Source organism: Oncorhynchus kisutch, linkage group LG20 (genome assembly GCF_002021735.2).
Source record: "Oncorhynchus kisutch isolate 150728-3 linkage group LG20, Okis_V2, whole genome shotgun sequence".
NCBI lineage: Eukaryota > Metazoa > Chordata > Actinopteri > Salmoniformes > Salmonidae > Oncorhynchus > Oncorhynchus kisutch.
In genome coordinates, this window is record NC_034193.2 from 15,601,421 (window position 1) to 15,622,634 (window position 21,214).

General features: G+C 41.1%; 1 protein-coding gene across 2 annotated transcripts in view; it reads right to left on the reverse strand.

Moving 5' to 3' along the window:
- Positions 1-21,214, reverse strand: part of grid1b (glutamate receptor, ionotropic, delta 1b) — a 400,673-nt gene that overhangs the window by 231,427 nt on the left and 148,032 nt on the right. The gene's annotated exons all lie outside the window — the stretch shown is intronic.

The following is a 21,214-nucleotide window of genomic DNA, read 5'->3' on the forward strand; positions in this document are numbered from 1 at the left end:
ACTAAATGCGTTGGGTTATTATCAAAATAATTGTTTTCCATTGGCGGAATATCTCCTAAAGTTCCTCAGTTCATGCACCTTAGTTGAACTGTACAGTACAGTACGTGACAACCTACCCAAGTTAAATGTTAGGTAAAAGTAATATAAAGAACACATTGCACCAATCACTCAACAATGTTGTGTGTGATTAGAGTGTTATATTAAGTGCATGTGTAAAATGAGAAGTATGAGATTCAGAAAGGCTGTTTAAACACCCAACCACTGCTTTAGTGCGAAAGTATTCAGCCCAAAGTGCAGTAATCGTCTGCCTTTGTAATCCGTTAGGACATTCAAAATTCTGTTTATCCTATTAGAAGTATAGGGAATACATTTCAATATTTTGTTGACACAAACACTTACGAAGTGTGACCTGAAAGAGTGGTGATGACATGAAGTGTCATCAAAGAAAACATTGAGGTTATAAAGAAACTCCAAATGAACAGAGGAGAAAAGAGGACAGCTCACAGGGTAAATATAGACACAGGGTCGTTTTAGAAATGTTACAGTCAATGCTGGCATTGTGTGTGTCTCAAAATGCCAATCTAGTCAAAAGTATATTATAGATCCCATAGGTGATGATTGAAGTCTTCAGAATCACACCAACTATCCTGTTCCTATCTCTGCCTATCTATCTTCACTGGCACTAACTGTGTCCGAAATGACCATGAATAGAGTAGGCCTGTCTCTCCATCTGTCTTGGAGGACCTGTCCTCCCTATCTGATGACCATTTTGAGCAGAAACTCCGGGCACTCTCTCTCAAAAGAGGTTTGTCCAGTCTGCCTGGCCAGATAAGAGGAGTCCAGGTCAGAGGAAACCTGGAGACAAAGCCTCTCATGTCAGCAACAAGACGATAGCACTGGCCTTAACTGAAGCAAAACTCAATTTTGTGATGCCAAGTCTAGAGAGAGTCTATAGAGACACCCACCCACACACACCCACACGTACGTATGCGCACACATTGTTTCTATCATACCTGCTGTTCTTTAGAGAGTGGAGCCTGGGGCATCATCTTCATGTCTTGGTGGGGTTTGTTTTCTCCTCTCTCCATGTCTATCTTCTTAAAGTTACTGGTTTATCCACTCACATGCCAGTTGAGCTTGTGACTGCAGAAGTCCAAGACATGTCAAATAGTTAGCAACGCCGAGCCTCTGTCGACTCTTGCTTCCACCCTGAAGTAGGCTGGACAATAACGTCAATGGTGCCACAGTGCTCAATGTAACTAATAGGCCTGTTTTTTTTTTACTTCAAAACTATGGCAAGTAGCTGGGACATATGGTAATATTATTTAACTGGGCTCCATAGCAGATGTAATTCATTTGTTTTTTTCCGAAAGAAAGTGTTGTTAAGAATGTAATGTGTCCAGAGATTTTAAAAAAAAGACACTACCTTTCAACCGGTCCGAGCGCCAGGCCAGGCTCTGGGACAAATTAGCTCGGCAGCATTTGGCCGACGTATCTCAATCACTGTAGAATGTCAGCATCCCCTTTTAATAACGTGATCTTTTTAAATTGGTCAAATGTGTTGGAGCCTGATAAAGCTTGGTTCCCTTAATAGACCCTGTGCGAAGAATGCGAACCCCTTTGGGTATACCCAGAAGGTTCCAGGAATCAATTTGAACATAATATCTTAGGGCAGCAGTTCAAATGACCACATTCATGATGGCTTTAAATGACAGGTGATTTCCAAGGGCTTAGACAATGGAAATACTGTAGATGTTTCTGCTTGAAATGGAATTCTGCCGATAATAGTTATTGTTTTACTGTTACATTTTTAATGGAACGGGGCAACATTGACCTTTTGTGAAGACAACAAATAAACAGTTGAATTGGTGCAGATAAACTAGACAGTGAAATAGTATTTTCCGTGTAGTTTACTTTGAAAAGAAGACATTCTCTCCCCACAGCACAGCAAACCCATGCTTGTCCCAACACACCAACTCAATATGCACAGTGCATCACACTTTAATGCCCCTTACCTCCCCCTGAATATGCAGCAGCCAAACAAACAGTGTCATTCCTCATTTTAATACCTGGCTTAAATTACAGGACGTTTCATTGTGTTTTTTTTACTGGGGATTTTATGGGTATGTTCAATCCATGTTATCACCTTGAATAATCCTGATGCCCTCCGAGACTCAATGTGTACCCGGCACAGTCAGCTGCCTAGTTTCCTCTGAAATAGTCCATCATGGTAGGTAGGGTAAGAGAAAGGTATGAGTTCTGGGAGGTTTTCAGGAGTTTCATCTATCTTGAACATCATTTGGCTTCATGGTTAGGCCATGGAGACCTTTTCCTTGTATGCTAGCTCAAACTAAATGGGCAACCTGTTGCAGGAGCTAAGGTAGTAAATGATTCCATTGTCTAGTGGTCGATGTAACCTTTTCAGCTGCAAAAACAGTGCTGTCACCATCACTACATCCCACACCAACAGCCCGTCCAATAGAATAATACAGTAATTAATAGTTCTGACAATATTGGATCTCATGTCAGCCAGTAAGATGGGCTTTTTGAGGCTCATCTCTAGGCTCTGAGAAAAAAATCATTTGCATTCATTATTGAGCAGGGTATTCGTATTCACTGCAAACGTCATTTGGCTCCATTCAATTCCAAATAGATTGAAACAGAGAAATGGATTTGATTGATAGATTTTTTTTTAATGCAAATCCTTTAGAAAACTAAATTGAGCTGGACCCTTCCGTGAATATTTTCAGAGGAACATACTGCGTACATTCAACCTGTCATGCCTACTCTGAAACGGAGTAGCACTATTCACTGACCACGACTTCCTGTCAGATAACGAGACTGGAATATGTCCGTAATGATAAATATTCAAGTAACATAGATCATTTTGCCCCAAAGGCCAGTTCAAGGAAGACAGTTCTATATCTTGAAATCTTGATTTGTGTCATGCAGAACATTCTGGGACTGTATCAACAGTGGATTAATGAAACAAACACCAAACGATAGTTTGGAGTGGAATTGACCTTTACCTTCAGAAGCCAAACCACAGACTGTTCTCTAATCGTTATTCTTAAGCTTCCAGAATATATTTTGGCTTCATATAAAAAAAATATTTAAAAAATGTCACCAAACAGTATTCTTAGTTTTGGTGCAAACTCAATTTTCATCAAAAATAAGTAGCCGTTGCTTAGAGGTTCTAGAAATACGTATGCTGGTAGATACAGTACAGGTCAGGCTTTGTTCACTGAGGTCTGTGGTGTCTGCTAAGAGTGGTGATGATGACAAAGTCTGAATAAGAATAGAGAAAGGTTTAATAAGACCAGCCGAAGTCAGAAGCATTGTGACACCCAGACCCAGACTCGGACATTGAGATATTGATTAAAGGATATAAAAGCAGCTGACATTTGAATTTAATTTGGCCTGTATTTTTTTCCAGAGAGCTGTTGAGAATAAGCAGGTGCATTGGCAGTTTGTGACATTTGTTAAGTCAACTTCCCCTTTTCATGTGGCTTCGCTCGGAATCTTAAACGCTCAGGAATATTTTTTTTTGTGGTCCAGGGTCCAAGGTGCAATGAGAGCTAAGCTCTCCCCTGGGCTGAGTACAGAGGCTGATTTGGAAATGAATAGAGCCAGCGCTTTTTCTCTGTTAATATCGCTCTCTGGGCTCCATTGTTGATTACAATGGAGGCCAATGCAAGGGCAAAGAGGTGAGAGCTTTTAATGAATTCCCAATTAGATTGGTCTATTTCATTACTTCAAGCCCACTGCTCACATTTTGAAGGAATTTTGTGGAAGGTTGAATCTTTCCAGTTATTACTCGAATTATGAATAAAACCGGTTTAAAAAAACACGCCTGTGTATTGGCTATCATCACATTAAGCACGTTTTTTTTGTTCAACACAAATGTTTATAATATTGGATTTCTGCACTGCAGTCCAGAGCAACACTGAAAAGACTTTACTTTCGACTGAGCTTAATTTAGCGAGTCATTGGCGTGTGATTTCATATTGATGCAGCCTAAACAAAACACAGCACTTAATTTGCTAAAGAGCATGCTGCATATGCATCGGAACAACGCACTTGCCTCACTTCTGATTGTCAGCTCACGCAGAAAAACGACTGGAGTTAAACCATAGATTTTAGAATCCCTAGTTCCCTGCTCTACACTTGTGCAAAAAAATAAGCAGCAGACAATGTTTAAAGGCTATGAGTGTCTGTGAGTATCCCCTTTCCCTACAGTGAGTAGACGATCAAGGCTTCCTTTTCCCCCGCAGAGAAGACCAGTGTGTGTGTGTGTGTGTGTGTGTGTGTGTGACTGTGTGTGTGTGTGTGTGTCTGGTGTTGAAAACCAACTACTACTTTTTGTCCCCACCAGGCAGTGTGTCCAGGGGCTACAGCCAGTCAGTACAAAGACAGAGACCGAGAGGAGTGTGGGTGAGACGTGTGGAGATGTGGAGGCAGAAGTCATTACAAGTGACCTTGGCTAGGTGCCATTTAATATCGCCCACCAGCCGGCTCTCTCTCTGTCGAGACGTCTGATTTCACAGCCCCTCAGAACGGGACACCGGTTTTTATTGGCTGATCTCCCAGTCCATCACCATCTAGCACCTACTGCTCTTTGTGGATTTCAAATGGAGAGCATCGTAAGTAATGGGCTAAACAAGGAAGTAAATTCGGGAAATTGAAAAGTATGCATCTAAGAAATTGTTTTCACATATAGACTTTAAATGCCGAACTCAGAGTCAAATGGGCTCTCCAAAAATAATATGGTCGCTGTGATAGAACATTTAGTTTGATTGCCGATGTTCAGCATATTTTAAAGACCAATCTTATACAGCTGTAGCAGGCTCGCTCCCTCTTCCGCCTCAATTTTAACCACACCCTTTTCATGTCCCAATTTGTTGAACAGTGTTATACCAGGCCCTATGTACCACCAATTTGAGCCTGGGGACGATGTTAGGCACCATTGGTCTGTGGGCCGGAGTGTGCGAGCACAAACACCCGGCAATTAAACGAATGGGTGATAGAACACTCCCGTGTCACAAACATGTAAAGTACTTCATAGTCTCACACCTACAATATAGCTCACACCATTAGTGGCTAGAGGGGATACTGTGGTTGGAGTACAAGGAGTTGATTGGCAGGCCTATAAAGTAAGTTAAAAGGTTAGATGCAACAACAACAAGAACAACAACAGCAACAAAAATATCAGTGCCAGTTGTAAGTGAATGTCTGTAGGTTGAAAACTCCTTCCATTAAGCTAGCTACATTCCTCTTAGTGTACGAGGTGTGATTCTCACCCGATAAAAAAAGAAGAAATGAAACCAAAATATCAGTCTGAGTAAGGATGCAGCTGTCAGGATACTGCAGATAGCTGATCTCCTGGGCTGCTGGAGTAAGTTGCTCTTCACATTTCAAGTCTGCACCGTGTAAGCTGATAAACACCGCCTGCCATGAAAGGCAGGCACAGGTATCAGGGAATCATGCGCCGAAAACAAAAGGCATCAGGAAATCCATCCAAGCACACTGCTGCATTGGTATGTATGGTTGCTCCGTAGCCCTGTTTCGTGGCTGCTGTCGGGAAAAATGTGTAGGGAGATAAACATGTTGTTCAGGTTGGATTAGACATCAAGGACCCTGTGTTGATATTAGCAAGGGGCTGTGTAAGAGTTGGGCCCTGTGCTTCTATTCTCATCCATAATGAGTGTGTCCTTGGTGTGAACGCCTTGCCCATATTTAGTCATCATTACCGCTCCACTGATTCCCAAAGGCCCTGGGTTGACTGAATGCTAATGACAAAGGGGATTTGTCTATGCGGAACCTTTACACACTCACAGATGCACTCCCAAACTCACCAGAATATGGACACATGCATGCACTCACAGACGCAGCAACGCGCACACACACACACACACGCACACAATTCTATACACTCGTACCCATTCTCTAAAATGTCCTAATGCACCTGTCACAATAGTCATCGTTATAAATGTGTGCTTTCAGGGAGCATTCTGCTATTGTGAATCTCTCATAACAATAACATGCAAGACATTAGAGCCTGTCTGTAAATGCTGGTATGCCAAATTAACTTTGTCATAACACTGTATTCACTCTTGTTAAAGACAGTCAACATTTTTACCTCAGATGATTACAATGCTTTATAAATAGTGAGCTGGAAAGAGTTGATGCTTTCTCTGACGCGTTAAAAAGACTGCAGACAAGACCTCGTCTCGTTGCAGAGTTACAGCCTGAGTTAATATGATCAAGACCACAAACACACAATCTTCAATGGGAAATGACACCTAATTTAGCTTGATTTCTCCTCATCTGCCACTTAGTCTGGGAAGAGAGAGTGTCCGGTCGGGGCAGCAGTGTTGCTGGAGAGATGGCACGACTCCCACAGAACGCAGAATGGCCTCTTCACAGCTCATGATTACTAAGCATCTTCGGCATACTGGAAATGGAGGGGGGGGGGGGGCATGGGGTTCTGTGGCTGTTCTCCTCAGTGCCTGTTTGGTTGGTAAGAATGAAAAAAATATACTGCAGTATTTTTAGAGAGGGAGCCCTGCTGAGTCAGTCTCTCTCTAGATATCTCTCTCTCTCTCTTTCTAGATATCTCTCTCTCTCTCTTTCAATATCTCTCTCTCTCTCTCACTCTCTCTCTCGATATCTCTCTCTCTCTCTCTCGATATCTCTCTCTCTCTGTCGCTCTCTCTATTCTGGCACCACAGCCCACAAATCTTTGGTTTACTTGACCACGAGGCACAATTAGGCTGCTTTCACACAGACACCGAGAACAGAGTGGGAACTATTTCACTGGCAGAGGAGGGCTCTGGAGGGCTCTTTTAGATGATGTGCAGCAGTGTGACTGCCATTTTTTCATAGACAAAGTCTCACCATGGCATGTTCATCTCACGAAACCGTGCTTTGGAAAAGTAAATCCCATGAAAAAGATAACAATACACACCGTAATCACAAGTACAGCACAGAGCTGGTTACACAGGCTGGGTTCATTGTGTCGTTTTCCATTGAATGCTATACAATCTAGTGCATAGATGACCCACTGTCCACTATGTGGTTATCGGCTCTGTGTGAACAAGGATTGATGTTGAGTATTATACAGACTAGGGCTGTGGTGGTCACAACATTTTGTCAGCTGCTGATTGTCAAGCAAATAAATGTCGGTCTCACTGTAATTGACCGTTAATTAACCTAAACATGTTTAGCATCTCCTGGCTTCCACACAGAGCCTACAAGCCACTGATGCAGACCTTTGGAACATTTACATTTAAAAAGTCTAATAAATCCATGTAATACAGCCTACAACTTCACAATAAATCCATGTTTTATTTTAAACAGGTCTAAAGAAGCATGATATGAAGAAAATGTAGTCTATTTCAGAAGAACAGATTAGCATACTCTGAGTTGTCCTTATGTTAGGTCCCGATCTGGCTTCCCAAATGGCTGTGGGCTACACTAGTTCATTTAGCATACAAGATTTTCTTAGAATTCCGTGGCATTATTTTATATTATTTTATAGTCTGAAGAATACAATTGAACAAAGCTGAATGAAATATAAGTATTTTCTCATAAAGATTTGAGGAAGTAAGAACACGAGGCTATTCTGTGTTGAGTGGTTAACAAATAAATATGTACTCCTATATGCTTAATTTTATTAATGTTATTAATAAATTAATAGTTATTAATATTAATTTATTAGTTATTAATGGAACTTTAGTTGTTCTACAAACGTTGGGCTATATGTTTTGATTTGTAATACATTGTAAGGCTGCATGATGCGACTCTAATGATGATTTGGAAAAAGTCACATGAAAGGCATGATCTCAGATTTGTTTTTTGTGCAGGCTGTTCAGTCTGTCAACCACAATATGACAAGCACTTGCTAATGCTCTTTGTGGCTGTAATGCACCCTAAAAAAATCCATGCCTTTTTCAGCTAGTGGTTATTGTGCCCTTGGCCCAGAGTACTGCGTTGTGCCCTTCTCCTGGAATGCTGTGCTCTCCATCACATTATCAGGTCTTTCTCACAGGCTACAAGTGAAGACAGACACATCAGAGAAAATTGACCACAACTGTGATTAAGCATGTAATGCTTTTATTATAAAGGTGTATGTTCATGTTGAAAGTTATCTTCCCCAAACATGAAACTCCATTTCGGCTCTTAAACCCTTGTAAGGCAGACTAATATGCTTAGTTTTAAGAAGTTATTTGGCCACTTTAGCTGTGATACAAACCTTATCAAAACATATAGGCCTATGGGCTAGGCTACATGAGGTGTGCGACTATGATTCGTAAAAGTTGCACAAAAAAAAGATCTCATGCTGGTATAATATATAAGTGATAGGCTAATTGTCACCCATCAGACTATTCTTGATTTAATCTTGTCTTTACATACACTAAATAATATATGTGTGAAATCTGTTTTGATTTAGAATGGACCATTATTGTGCACCTGTCTCGAAACAGGGATAACGGGGAAAAAATACATCTATGCACTTAAACAGCGAAAGGAGAACGGTTTTCCCGTGGTTCATTGTCATAGGAGGCTATACTCCTGTAGGCTATCATTATCTGTAAAGATAAACAATGTGCGTAATATTAGGAAAGTTGAGAAATAAAATAGTAAGTCTAGCCTATAGAAAGCGAATGAGATCCACTTCTTTTTAGTAGAGGCCATCACTCTGTTTTCTCACGTAATTGCATAGCCTATGGAAATGTTGCGCAACATGAGCTCATGGGCTCCCATGAAGTGTTTGATTACATTTTGGAACACATATTCCTTGATGTCAGAGTGATCAAAGGGACAATAGAGTGATGAGTACCAGGCTATTAGAACGTTTGGTATGCTACTAATGACCATCAGCAGTATCAGAGCTTGGAGAAGCCTAATTACCGTGACAGAACAGTCTCGTGGAATTTGACTGCCTTCATGACTCGTGACCGCCGGTGTGTCGGTGATTCATGGGTGTCCTTCCATTTCACTAGATACCAATCTCTTCTGGTATCTCTACTAATATAACTCCAAAAATACACAAGGACTATGTTAGAAGCTATTTTTCCTAATCATTCTAAGGCATCTCTGTGTGTAAGCAACCAGCAAAGTGATCAATGGTGAACACAGCGTCGATGATGCTTTGTTTTGATCCCATGCTCCAGCAACATTGCTGTTTTTGTTGTGCGTGTTGCTGTGCTGGCTGTCACAACTAACCATGATCCTCTCTGACAATACAAGGATCAGGCAACTCCCAGGCTAATGAGCAGTTGCCTCTTCAGCCTCAGCACTGGGCCAGATGAATGTGAATGAGTGGAGAGGAGAGGATTTGAAAGGTCTCCCAGTCCCAATTAGAGCTGGGCAATATGGACAAAAATCCATATAAATTGCCTGAATTGAAGTGATTTTGATAAATAGAATGATAAGTTTATAACATTAAGGTGTACCAGTTTTTTGGTTATGATCCTTTAAACTACTACTACTAGTATGATGGTTGCAGCCATCAATTGTCCCATTAACAATCACGCATATTAGCAAAATGATTTCATTTCAAGCGTTACGTTCAAATGTTCTCTAGTATAGGCTACTTATCACAATGAACGGTATCAGCAAAAATAACTATGATAAGTGATATGTATGGTCGGTGTCCATCATATATCTAGTCCCAGTATACTATTGCAAAACGTAGGGGGACATGGGTAGGGTCATCCTCTACAGATAATAAGATATTGACATCAGGAGAACTCAAGAGCGGTTAGATGTTCTCTTCTCCTCTTCTACTCTCTTTCTCACCTGTCTCTCTCTCTCTCTCTCTCTCTCTCTCTCTCTCTCTCTCTCTCGTGTCACACACACACGAAAAATCCCTTCAGATATGATCAGGATATGTATATTGACTAGCTGTAATCACTTCTCAAAAGCAGCAGATTTCCATATATTCATGTGTATATTTGCCTTAGCAGTGTATCTGACATATCCATACATGAAACTCTAAACAGCATGCAGGCTGCGTTGTACCTCCAAGCCAAGTGACTAACAACTGAACAACATTTCATTATCTGTACAAGGCGAGGAAAAACTGATCCCATGTGAACTCTCTCTTCTCCTCGAAGTATTAAAACCTCAAACTCCTACACTCATATCGAAAGGGAAGGACAGAATCTATGTCCCCCTTGTCATAATTCTCACAGGACATTGAAAAATGAAATGTTAAACGGAGTTAGAAATGAAAAGGGGTGGATATATTCCGTCTCTGCCTCCTTGCCAGGCATCCAGAGGTATTTAAAAACAAAAGTATACACCTCTCTGACCTTGAAAAAAGTGAGGCGTGCTCAGTGCCGCGTTCACAGGCAGTGGAAATGCACCCGGGATAGCCGTTAGAAGTTGATGGAAAATATCATTTTTATGTTTTGGACTGAATTTATAGGCACACTCTGCAGGGGGATAGCTAGGACGTAGGTGCAGAGCAAGGCTTAGAGCAGAGTTAATTACATTTCTTGGCAGAGGTCCTTTTTTAATAGCTATTACCATTCATTAACGAAAATGTTTGATTTTTAAGGGAAATAATCCCCTTTCTCATTGTCAGATTCAACCCTAGGGATGGCCTTTATCAAGAGAGTTGTGTCTCTGAACACAGTAGGGAATTTCCCGCATTCTGGGTGTCTCACACAAGTGAACAGATCTGATTGCATGTTGCAATTATTATTATTACTTACCTTTATTTAACTAGGCAAGTCAGTTAAGAACACATTTTTATCTTCATTGAGAGCCTAGGAACAGTGGGTTAACTGCCTTGTCCAGGGGCAGAACAGATTTTGACCTTGTCAGCTCGGGGATTCAATCTTGCAAACTTTCGGTTACCAGTCCAATGCTCTAACTACTAGACTACCTGCCACCCCAAATGAGGTACAGAACAGTGCCGTCACAAAGTATTCACACCCCTTGACTTTTCCACATTTGGTTGTGTTACAGCTTGAATTTGGATTAGATTGAGATTTTGTGTCACTGATCTACACACAATATCCCATAATGTCAAAGTGTAATTATGTTTTTGGAAATGTTCAATTAAAAATTAAAAGCTGAAATGTTGTTATGGCAAGCCTAAATATGTTCAGAAGTAAAAATGTGCATGATTTTTAAATAACTACCTCATCTTGGCAGCCCACACATACAATTATGTGTAAGGTCCCTCAGTCGAGCAGTGAATTTCAAACACAGATTGAACCACAAAGACCAGGGAGGTTTTCCAATACGTTTCAAATAAGGGAATTTACAGGTAGAGAAAAAAAAGAGAAAAAAAAGCAGACAGTAAATATACCTTTGAGCATGATGAAGTTTTTCATTACGCTTTGGATGGTGTATCAATACACCCAGTAACGACAAAGATAAGGGCATCCTTCCTAACTCAGTGTCACGCTCGTCGTAACGAGTAGAGCAAGGCGCAGCGTGCGTAGAGTTCCGCATCATTTTAATAAACTGAAACTCACTGAACAAAACAACAAACAACCAACCGAAACATGAACTCAGGCAACTAAATGTATACAAAATCCCACCAATAACAATTTTTTATTTTACCTTTACTTAACTAGGCAAGTCAGTTAAGAACAAATTCTTATTTTCAATGACGGCCTAGGAACAGTGGGTTAACTGCCTGTTCAGGGGCAGAACGACAGATTTGTACCTTGTCAGCTCGGGGATTTGAACTTGCAACCTTTTGGTTACTAGTCCAACACTCTAAACACAATGGGGAAATGGCTACCTAAATATGATCCCCAATCAGAGACAACGATAAACAGCTGCCTCTGATTGGGAACCATATCAGGCCACCATAGAAAAAGGCTACCCAGACTGTTTGCATTGCCCTCCTTTTTATGCTGCTGCTACTCTCTGTTATTATCTATGCGTAGTTACTTTAATAACTCTACCTACATGTACATATTACCTCAATTACCTCGACTAACCGGTGCCCCCGCACAATGACTCTGTACTGGTACCCCCCTGTATATAGCCTTGCTATGGTTATTTTACTGCTGCTCTTTAATTATTTGTTACTTTTATTTCTATTGTTTTTTTAGGTATTTTCTTAACTGCATTGTTGGTTAATTAACGGCTTGTAAGCATTTCACTGTAAGGTCTACACCTGTTGTATTTGGCGCATGTGACGAATACAATTTGATTTGATTTATGTTTGGGGCAAATCAAATACACCACGTTACTGAGTACCAATCTACGTTTTTTTCAAGCATAGTGCTGGCTGCATCATTTTATGGGTAAGCTTGTAATCGTTAAGGACTGGGAAGTTTTTCAGGATGAAAAAGAATCGGAATGGAGATAAGCGCAGGTAAAATCCTAGAGGAAAAAAAAGGTTCAGTCTGCTTTCCACCAGACACTGGGAGATGAATTCACCTTTCAGCAGGACAATAACCTAAAACACAAGGCCAAATCAACACTGTAGTTATTTACCAAGAAAACAGTTCATGTTCCTAAGTGGCCAAGTTACAGTTTTGATTTAAACCGGCTTAGAAATCTATGCCATGTCTTGAAAATAGTTGTCAATCCAGGTGTGAAAAACTCTTGGAGACTTACCCAGAAAGAGTCTCAGCTGTAATCGCTGCCAAAGGTGATTCTAACATGCATTGACTCAGGGGGTTGAATACATATCTAATCAAGATATATTTGTGTTTCATTATGTATTTATTTTTACAAATATTATAATTTTTCTTCCACTTTGACATTACAGAGTATTTTGTGTAGATCGCTGACAATCCCACTTTGTAACACAACAAAAATGTGCAAATACTTTCTGAAGGCACTGTTAATATGATCCCACTGTATGTGGCTCAGTTTGTACAGCATGGTGTTTTCAACACCAGAGTAGTGGGTTAAGCTCTCGCTAGGGCTATCAATATAAAAATGGATGCACTCACTGTAAGTAGCTTTGAATAACAGTTTATGCTTACTGTAGGTAAGATGGCACTGATGGATGGTGCCTTGCCTCAAGCTCATACAAAACATTGCAGGTTTCCAGGCCTAGTCAACTACATACTCCCTTTCTGCTATGCAAGATTTAGTATGCAAAACTAACTGTGCAAAAGCTTTTCTTGTAGGCAGAGTGAATTGGAGTAGGAATCTAATGAATTGACAGTCAGGACTCTACACAGACCAGTGTGTGACATAACCAATCAGAGCTGCAGTAGGTCTATATGCAAATAGGCATTGCCATATATGGATCTGTGCCATTCGCTTTGAACTAGACTTGTGTTAGGTTACAGTATGAGCGATTGCCAGTAGATGCGCTTCTTTTGAGATCAAAGTAAGAGTGGTTGCTTCCAACAAGAGCACAGATTGTGTACATTTCTAGCCATCTTTTTATTTATTTTTATTTATTTATTTTATTTTACCTTTATTTAACCAGGTAGGCAAGTTGAGAACAAGTTCTCATTTACAATTGCGACCTGGCCAAGATAAAGCAAAGCAGTTCGACAGATACAACGACACAGAATTACACATGGAGTAAAACAGACATACAGTCAATAATACAGTATAAACAAGTCTATATACAATGTGAGCAAATGAGGTGGGAAGGGAGGTAAAGGCAAAAAGGCCATGGTGGCAAAGTAAATACAATATAGCAAGTAAAACACTGGAATGGTAGTTTTGCAATGGAAGAATGTGCAAAATAGAAATAAAAATAATGGGGTGCAAAGGAGCAAAATAAATAAATAAATACAATTAAATACAGTTGGGAAAGAGGTAGTTGTTTGGGCTAAATTATAGGTGGGCTATGTACAGGTGCAGTAATCTGTGAGCTGCTCTTTGAAAAGCGAGTCAGGTAAAATAGCTTTTTTATGTCTTAAAGGGACAGTGTTGTGTTTTGAGACTGTCTTGAATAAGCTAAGTCTCACGGCATGTAGGCATTGAACACCACACATTGGCTGCCACTGTAGGCTGAATGATAGAACATCTATTTCCATGTTAAAATGTTATGGGATGCATTTTCTCCATTGTTTTTGATGGTAGGACCACTCTGGTAGACCTACATTATGATCAAATGGCCACAGTACCCTAATTGGCCACTGTTAAAACTGTAACTTAAAGCGGGTACAGCCTCAGTGTTCACAGTCAACACGCGCCGGAAGTTGCACAGAATTTTCACAACATTCAAGTTTAAACTTAGCAGACTGAAATGTACTCAGTGCCCCAAAAAGTAGAGGGAAAATTGCCCTGCCTCCACCCCAATAGTAATTTACCATTGTTAAAGTATAGATTTTTACTGTGCCCTGGAATTACACCTGCAATCCTGTACATGTTGCTATTTAACTTCTAATATAATCTAATCTATGCAAAATGGCTTCTTTTTAAAAATAGTGCAGGAATAAAGATTCCCTATTCACTCACTGCTCATGTGTTGTGTTGGTTATTTTCTCTGTTATTTCTGTTATTTTTGTATCTAATACCACAGAAACACAACAGCATGTGATCTGTATTTTCATCTTCTAGAGATCACAGAAAAATAGAATATCTCAGTAAAGGTGTTGCAATCTGGCAAACACTTTGATCTTCTTGACAACAGCCACAAGAATATAAGAAGAATAAAGGTGTATTATATTCTCAACTACTGACCAAGGAAAGAAACAAAAGTTTTAGTCCAATTCCTTTGTGGAAACTATTCCACAAAGCACAAAACATACACTACTGTTCAAAAGTTTGGAGTCACTTAGAAATGTCCTTGTTTTTGAAAGAAAAGCATTTTTTTGGTCCATTAAAATAACAAAATTGATCAGAAATACAGTGTAGACATTGTTAATGTTGTAAATGACTATTGTAGCTGGACCCAACAGATTTTTTTATGGAATATCTACATAGGCGTACAGAGGCCTATTATCAGCAACCATCACTCCTGCGTTCTAATGGCACGTTGTGTTAGCTAATCAAAGTTTACAATTTTAAAAGGCTAATTGATCATTAGAAAATCCTCTTGCAATAATGTTAGCACAACTGAAATCTGTTGTTCTCATTAAAGAAGCAATAAAACTGGCCTTCTTTAGACAAGTTGAGTATCTGGAGCATCAGCATTTGTGGGTTCGATTACAGACTCAAAATGGCCAGAAACAAAGAACTTTCTTCTGAAACTCATCAGTCTATTCTTGTTCTGAGAAATGAAAGCTATTCCATGCGAGAAATTGCCAAGAAACTGAAGATCTCATACGCTGTGTATTACTTTTGTCATTATTGGGTATTGTGTGTAGATTGATGAGGGGGGGAAATGATTTCATCTATTTTAGAATAAGGCTGTAACGTAGAAAATGTGGAAAAGGGGTCTTAAAGGCACTTAAAAATATATTTGTATTTATTTAGACATGTTTCATTAACCCACCCCCCTCTTCAGAGGACAAAAATTGCTTTTTTCGTTTTTACAGCTTTTTTGTTACATACATTTTACGTGGCAATTTATGTTAATTATGATCCCACACAATTTCGATCTAGATTTGTGTTGAGTGTGTCATTTACTGAATCGTAACGAAGAACACCAAGTGCATTGAAATGAACTTAATGAAAACTGAGATGTAGATATATTGACTTATTACAACAGTAATGGACGTCGGACCATAAACAACCATGTGATTAGCTTGACAACCTTCCATTCGGGAACATAGCTCAGATAGAAGTCCAAACTGTTTCATCAGAACGCTAACATGAGCTCTGATGCCCTACGCGTCAGCCGGTGCAACAAGAATAAGTGAGTGAGTGCTAAGGTGAACTATCGCATTTCAATAGAGATCCAGTAATGCTCATATTTGACAGCAGTTAAGACAAGTGAGCAGAATAAACATAACAAACCTGAGAGTCATTAACGTTCCATTTGTCATTACTGTTGATGACTAAATACTTAACAGTCTACCTTGATGATCATGACTGATCCAGAATCAGTGAGACGATGCGCCATTGACACTATGTGCCGCTGTTCTCCCCTCCCAGTCCCATCAGCATCTACTACTGACAGTGTAACTCACTCAGGTAGCACTTAGCAGTGTAATAACAAAAACTTTCAGTCACATTCACTAGCACACTATCTGTGTGACCAGGAGAATTCTCACATTCGTTAAAGAGGCGACACACATGTCAGTCGTTAGAGGAGACACAGCAGTGAAGAAGGGTGATTCGGTATGAGCATGGCCCCTGGCTGCTCCATGACCCAACCCGTGTAATCTCCCCTAAATGAATTCTGTCTTTGAGTAATGCCTGGAAAGACATGACAACACAGCCAAAGGCTGTCCTAAAAAGTCTCCATTAAAAATGCCTCTGTAATGAAATACAGCTCTGCAGTGATGGAAAGCTTTATCGTGGCCCATTATATTAATTCAATAATAGAAGGTATGGTATAGTGAAAGAATGACTTACAAATGGTGCTCATAGGATCTTTAAGATCAACCAAACTGTCCCGTACAGTACCTCCGATGAAGAGGCTTCAAAAGAGATATTCAGTTTCCCCCCAGGGTAAAGAAATGAATCCAACAGTCATCATGTGCAACACGACGATGAGAATAGTTCTGTCAACGTTTCATTATAGCAGAGAACCGTCGCCGTAAAATATTACCATGAGGTTGGCTTGTTTTGACTTGTAGCCTGGCTGGGGACATGGATCCACCTTCTCCATGTGAAAAAAAGAACATCAGGATGCTGCTTTGTCCTGGTACGAAACAAACTGGATGAAAACCCACAGGAAGTAGGCTGCGTGACATTGATGGATTAACATTGTCCTGGGAGAGAGTCCCTTTAACACTGTGCCTTTAACACTGTCCCTTTAACACTGTCCAAATCAATCATGCTGAAACTTAAACAGGCGAAGCAAATGACACCTTCCTGGAACCCCCTCAGCCTGCAGTAAGGGTCGAGGCCCGCTAAGACCCACTGCTTGTTTAACATTCACCAAGACCCTTGTCATATCAGCACCTCTATTCTGCAGCCACTAATGGGCCCAGGAAAATGCCCTTGAATATCCATGAGATTTCCTACTTTGTCTCTCCCCCTCTCTCTCTGTTTCTCAATCTCTCTTCTCAGTGACCACATTAGCTGAGACAGACAAGATAATTCTCCTAGGGCCATAAATAGTTTGTGGGGTTTAAGTGTGTGTGTGTGTGTGTGTGTGTGTGTGTGTGTGTGTGTGTGTGTGTGTGTGTGTGTGTGTGTGTGTGTGTGTGTGTGTGTGTGTGTGTGTGTGTGTGTGTGTGTGTGCATGCACGTGGGTGTGTTTGCATGCGTGTGTGAATGCGTGAGTGTGTGTGATGGCGGTGGTATACGGGGAATGCTGAAGGCTGTTCAAAACAACAGTAAGTGAATGCGACACCATCATTGTTAATCCTATGATTGCAATTATGCATTGTTGGGCTAAGCTGCAGATGTGGCCTGTGTGGGGTGTGAGGGACAGAGGATGGCCAGCGGTGATAGTACTGACAGGGCACAGAGGGGGCAGAGGGGTGTACGAACACACAGAGTCTAGAACACTGCAGGAACAAACACGCAAGTGCGCACACCCGCACACACAAACACACACACACACACACTGTTTGACACATTCAACAATATGATTTGGGATGTTAAATACATTCCATGGCTGGCGAACATTTGTCGAAAAATGGAAAATGGCAGCCGAATGCAAATTCTATTAACAGAAGCTGTAAAACAATATGATTTAAAGTCATACATAATATAAATAGTAGTATATTAAAATTGAAATAAATCACATTTGATCTTCAACTGTGTGGTTTGCAGGGATGGAACCAAGGATTTTGGGCAGAGGCCAGCATGGCTAGTAGACAGCAATTTCTACTAGCCCGGGTCCAAAATCTCTGCCACAACATATCACTAGCCAGTGGGCTAGTTGGGTACATTTTTTATTTCCATCCCCAGTGGGATGTTTAGTGAAAGGGTTATTTAAATAGGAAGCAAAAGTACATTTCTATAGTTCTAATCGTATATGTTGCCTTTGAGGACCAGGCTTGACCAGTAATAGACAGGGCTTTGGACAAGAAATGTAAAAAAGATCAAGTGGATTCTGTCAAATCAAGTCAGCACCATACTGATGAAACAGTTACAAGTCTGTGATGTGTAGCTAAACGGACAACTGTACAGGGATCACAAACAAGCGGAGCACTACGGGAGTCCAGTAGAAGTTAGAAATGATTTCTACGAGGCTTAAGTGGAATACCCTCATGTGGTGATATGCGAGCTATAATACCACGACAAACAAAGATGACATATCCAAAAGATGAGAGCGACCGTGATTGCCACGTTGACAAATGACACCCGCATGCAATTAAATCATCAATGATCTTTCCATAATGGATTATTGTTTTCCAATTAGTTTGCCTAAATGAAGCTGCTGCAGGTCGACAAAACAATTGAATTTGCTCGTTGACACAACGCGCCACACTTCTTCATGGTGTAGCAGCTCTGCTGGTGACAAGCACGGTGACGAGTGCCTGCCTAACACCTTCTTCTCCATGGGAATACAGCCAGGATATTGAAGTGTCACTCGTACAAACACTCTTAGAATGCAAGACTTTCCAAAAAGAGTTATTCAGCTGTCCCATTAGGGACATTCGGGTTCCATGTGGAGTTCGCGTGGAAAGGATTCTACATGGAACCAAAAAGAGTTCTTCGAAGGGTTCAGCTATGGGGACTAGCCGAAAGAACACTTTTAGGTGCTAGATAGCACCTTTTTTTTCTAAGAGTGTACCATACACCATTCAATAACCATGCAACCCATCCTTGTCCTATTCCGGGCATCACACCTGACCCGTGGAATGAGAGCAGCTAGATTACAATGAGAGGAGATATAATGAGTGATCTAGCCTTACATCCATCCATCCATCTCTCTCTCTCTCTCTCTCTCTCTCTCTCTCTCTCTCTCTTTCTCTCTCTACACCTCCACGACCCTCAGTCTCTGTTTGAAAAGGAAAGTGGCCTGGTAAACTGAGTGGGAATAGAATTCTCTAAATCAAAGGACCACTGACTAGGTCCACTCACTGGCCTCCTCGGTCTCCACAGTGACAGAGAGGGAACGAGGGCAGGGGCGGACTGGCATTTCTAACTCATTGGCCCATTTTTTTTCCCCTCAAGGCCCTCATTATTAGCCATATAATTAACATTTTGCACTAATAACCCAAGTTAGAAAGGCCCACTTGGCAAAATATTTACCCGTCGCCAGTCTGCCCCTGAACGAGGGAGATAGGGAGTGAGTGAATGAGTGCCAGGAAACAGGAAAGGAAAATGACAGCCCTCAGAGCAGCCAAGCCTCTAATTTTCTTCATTAAGAGTTTGTCACCTGGGTGTGCTTTCAGTGAAAAGAGACTTTTAATTCCGGTTGATTGTGATTTTAAAAAAACTGTTCGTAATTCCTTTTCTTCCAGTTCCAAGCATAACCTTCCACATTGTTTTAATTGTCAGATTAGCTGAAATTCAATTAAAAACTCAAGGAGTTTTATCGTTGTAGCCGGAGAATAGCAGCGAGGGTAACATGCTCTGCGTCTGAGCATCTTCTCATCAGAAACTCAGAAACTTGTCCTGGGTTTGGAGAGGGTGTAAGGGTTTTCCTGGGTTTGGAGAGGGTGTAAGGGTTTTCCTGGGTTTGGAGAGGGTGTAAGGGTTTTCCTGGGTTTGGAGAGGGTGTAAGGGTTTTCCTGGGTTTGGAGAGGGCTTCAACTCTGTGCGGTGACGTCCTGCCTGCCTGTGAGCCTGAGATGTCATCTCCATTAAACAAATTAGCACCCTGATCAAAATCCTGACATGGTATAGCTTTCTAGCGCACTGTCTATCAAGTGCAATGTTAATCTGGTGCTCCCGGGGACCCCAGGGATGAGGTCTAGCTTCTTCTAGAACAGAGGAGAGCCCCACTGTGCCTCAATGAGACACACTTTTTCCTCCATTGCAATTAGCTGTGAAAAGCAATTCCATGCCCAGATTGAAAGAGAAGCCTGTCGAAGGCCACGGTGACACATCTTACGCACGGGTGTCTTATACAAATATGTTACAGTATGGAATATCACCCTAACATGCCGTTTTTCCAACACTAGCCAACTTTTAAGGTATAACTAGATTAGAATATTGCACACGTACATGGCATTTGGACAAAAATTATCATAAGTATTTTTTTAAAACTCTCCTCTCCAAGGAGTTGTTTAACCCTGGAAATTGGCTAGGATCTAGTCTTATTTCTTATCACTGTGGAGAAGTGAATGGGGCAAGGAGATTTCTGTTGGCAGCAATGTCGGAATGCTCTGGAAGATGCTTCCAACAGCGGAAGACTGGCTCCTCAGTTGTCATGACAAAGCTGTCACTCTTTATATAGAGGCACGGTGAGATGAAGCACTCATTTAATAGCTAGGGGAGCGGGATAAACTGGACGCACACACAGCCAATCAACGTGAGCTCGTTCTGCCATCAATTTGGGTGCAGCAGCGCTGTCTGCGTCTCAAGTCAACTGCAGAGCGCGGGGACGGTGAATTAGGTGGAAGCATAAAGGCAATCACAGGTCTGTCTACATATCAAACACAGGGACTGAAGGCTATACTGATGAAAGGTTTGCCATGCTGATAGTAAACAACGTAATGCTGCATATTTAAGCAAAATAGACTAATAGAAAATGGATCTACAACTCACAGCAGGGTTTCCATGCGATTGCCTGTGGTGTGGTGCATCGGGTGTGGGGTAGGGCGGGGATAATCAAATCATTTCTGATTGATGTAATATTAATGGGCTGCATAGTAAAACATGCTGACGGAATCAGCTTATTCCAGTATGGATGAATTACTTTCACTAGATACACTATATGATTCTATGGGAATGGGACGGTATAGCCTAGCCCAGCCATTATCCATTAGCTTTCCATTTCAGTCTAATGCCAAGCCATTCATTTGAAATCTCCAGATGAACACACGGCTGCAGAAAGACCTGTGAGTAAGTGTGTAACCCACTACAGGTGGGCATGCTGTGTGTCGCTGCAATGAAAAGTGCACTGAGGCATCTCCTCGAAGGTGTTATATATAGGCACACACGTAGCCGAGGTTTGATACCTTATCTGAATACGGCGCCCACCAACCTTGTCCCTTCTATCCCCACGTCACACATACCCTGCGGGTATGCACAAGTAGGTAACACCCAAATAGGTGTGGAACCCTGACCTTGCTATCTGTCCGTGTGTCTG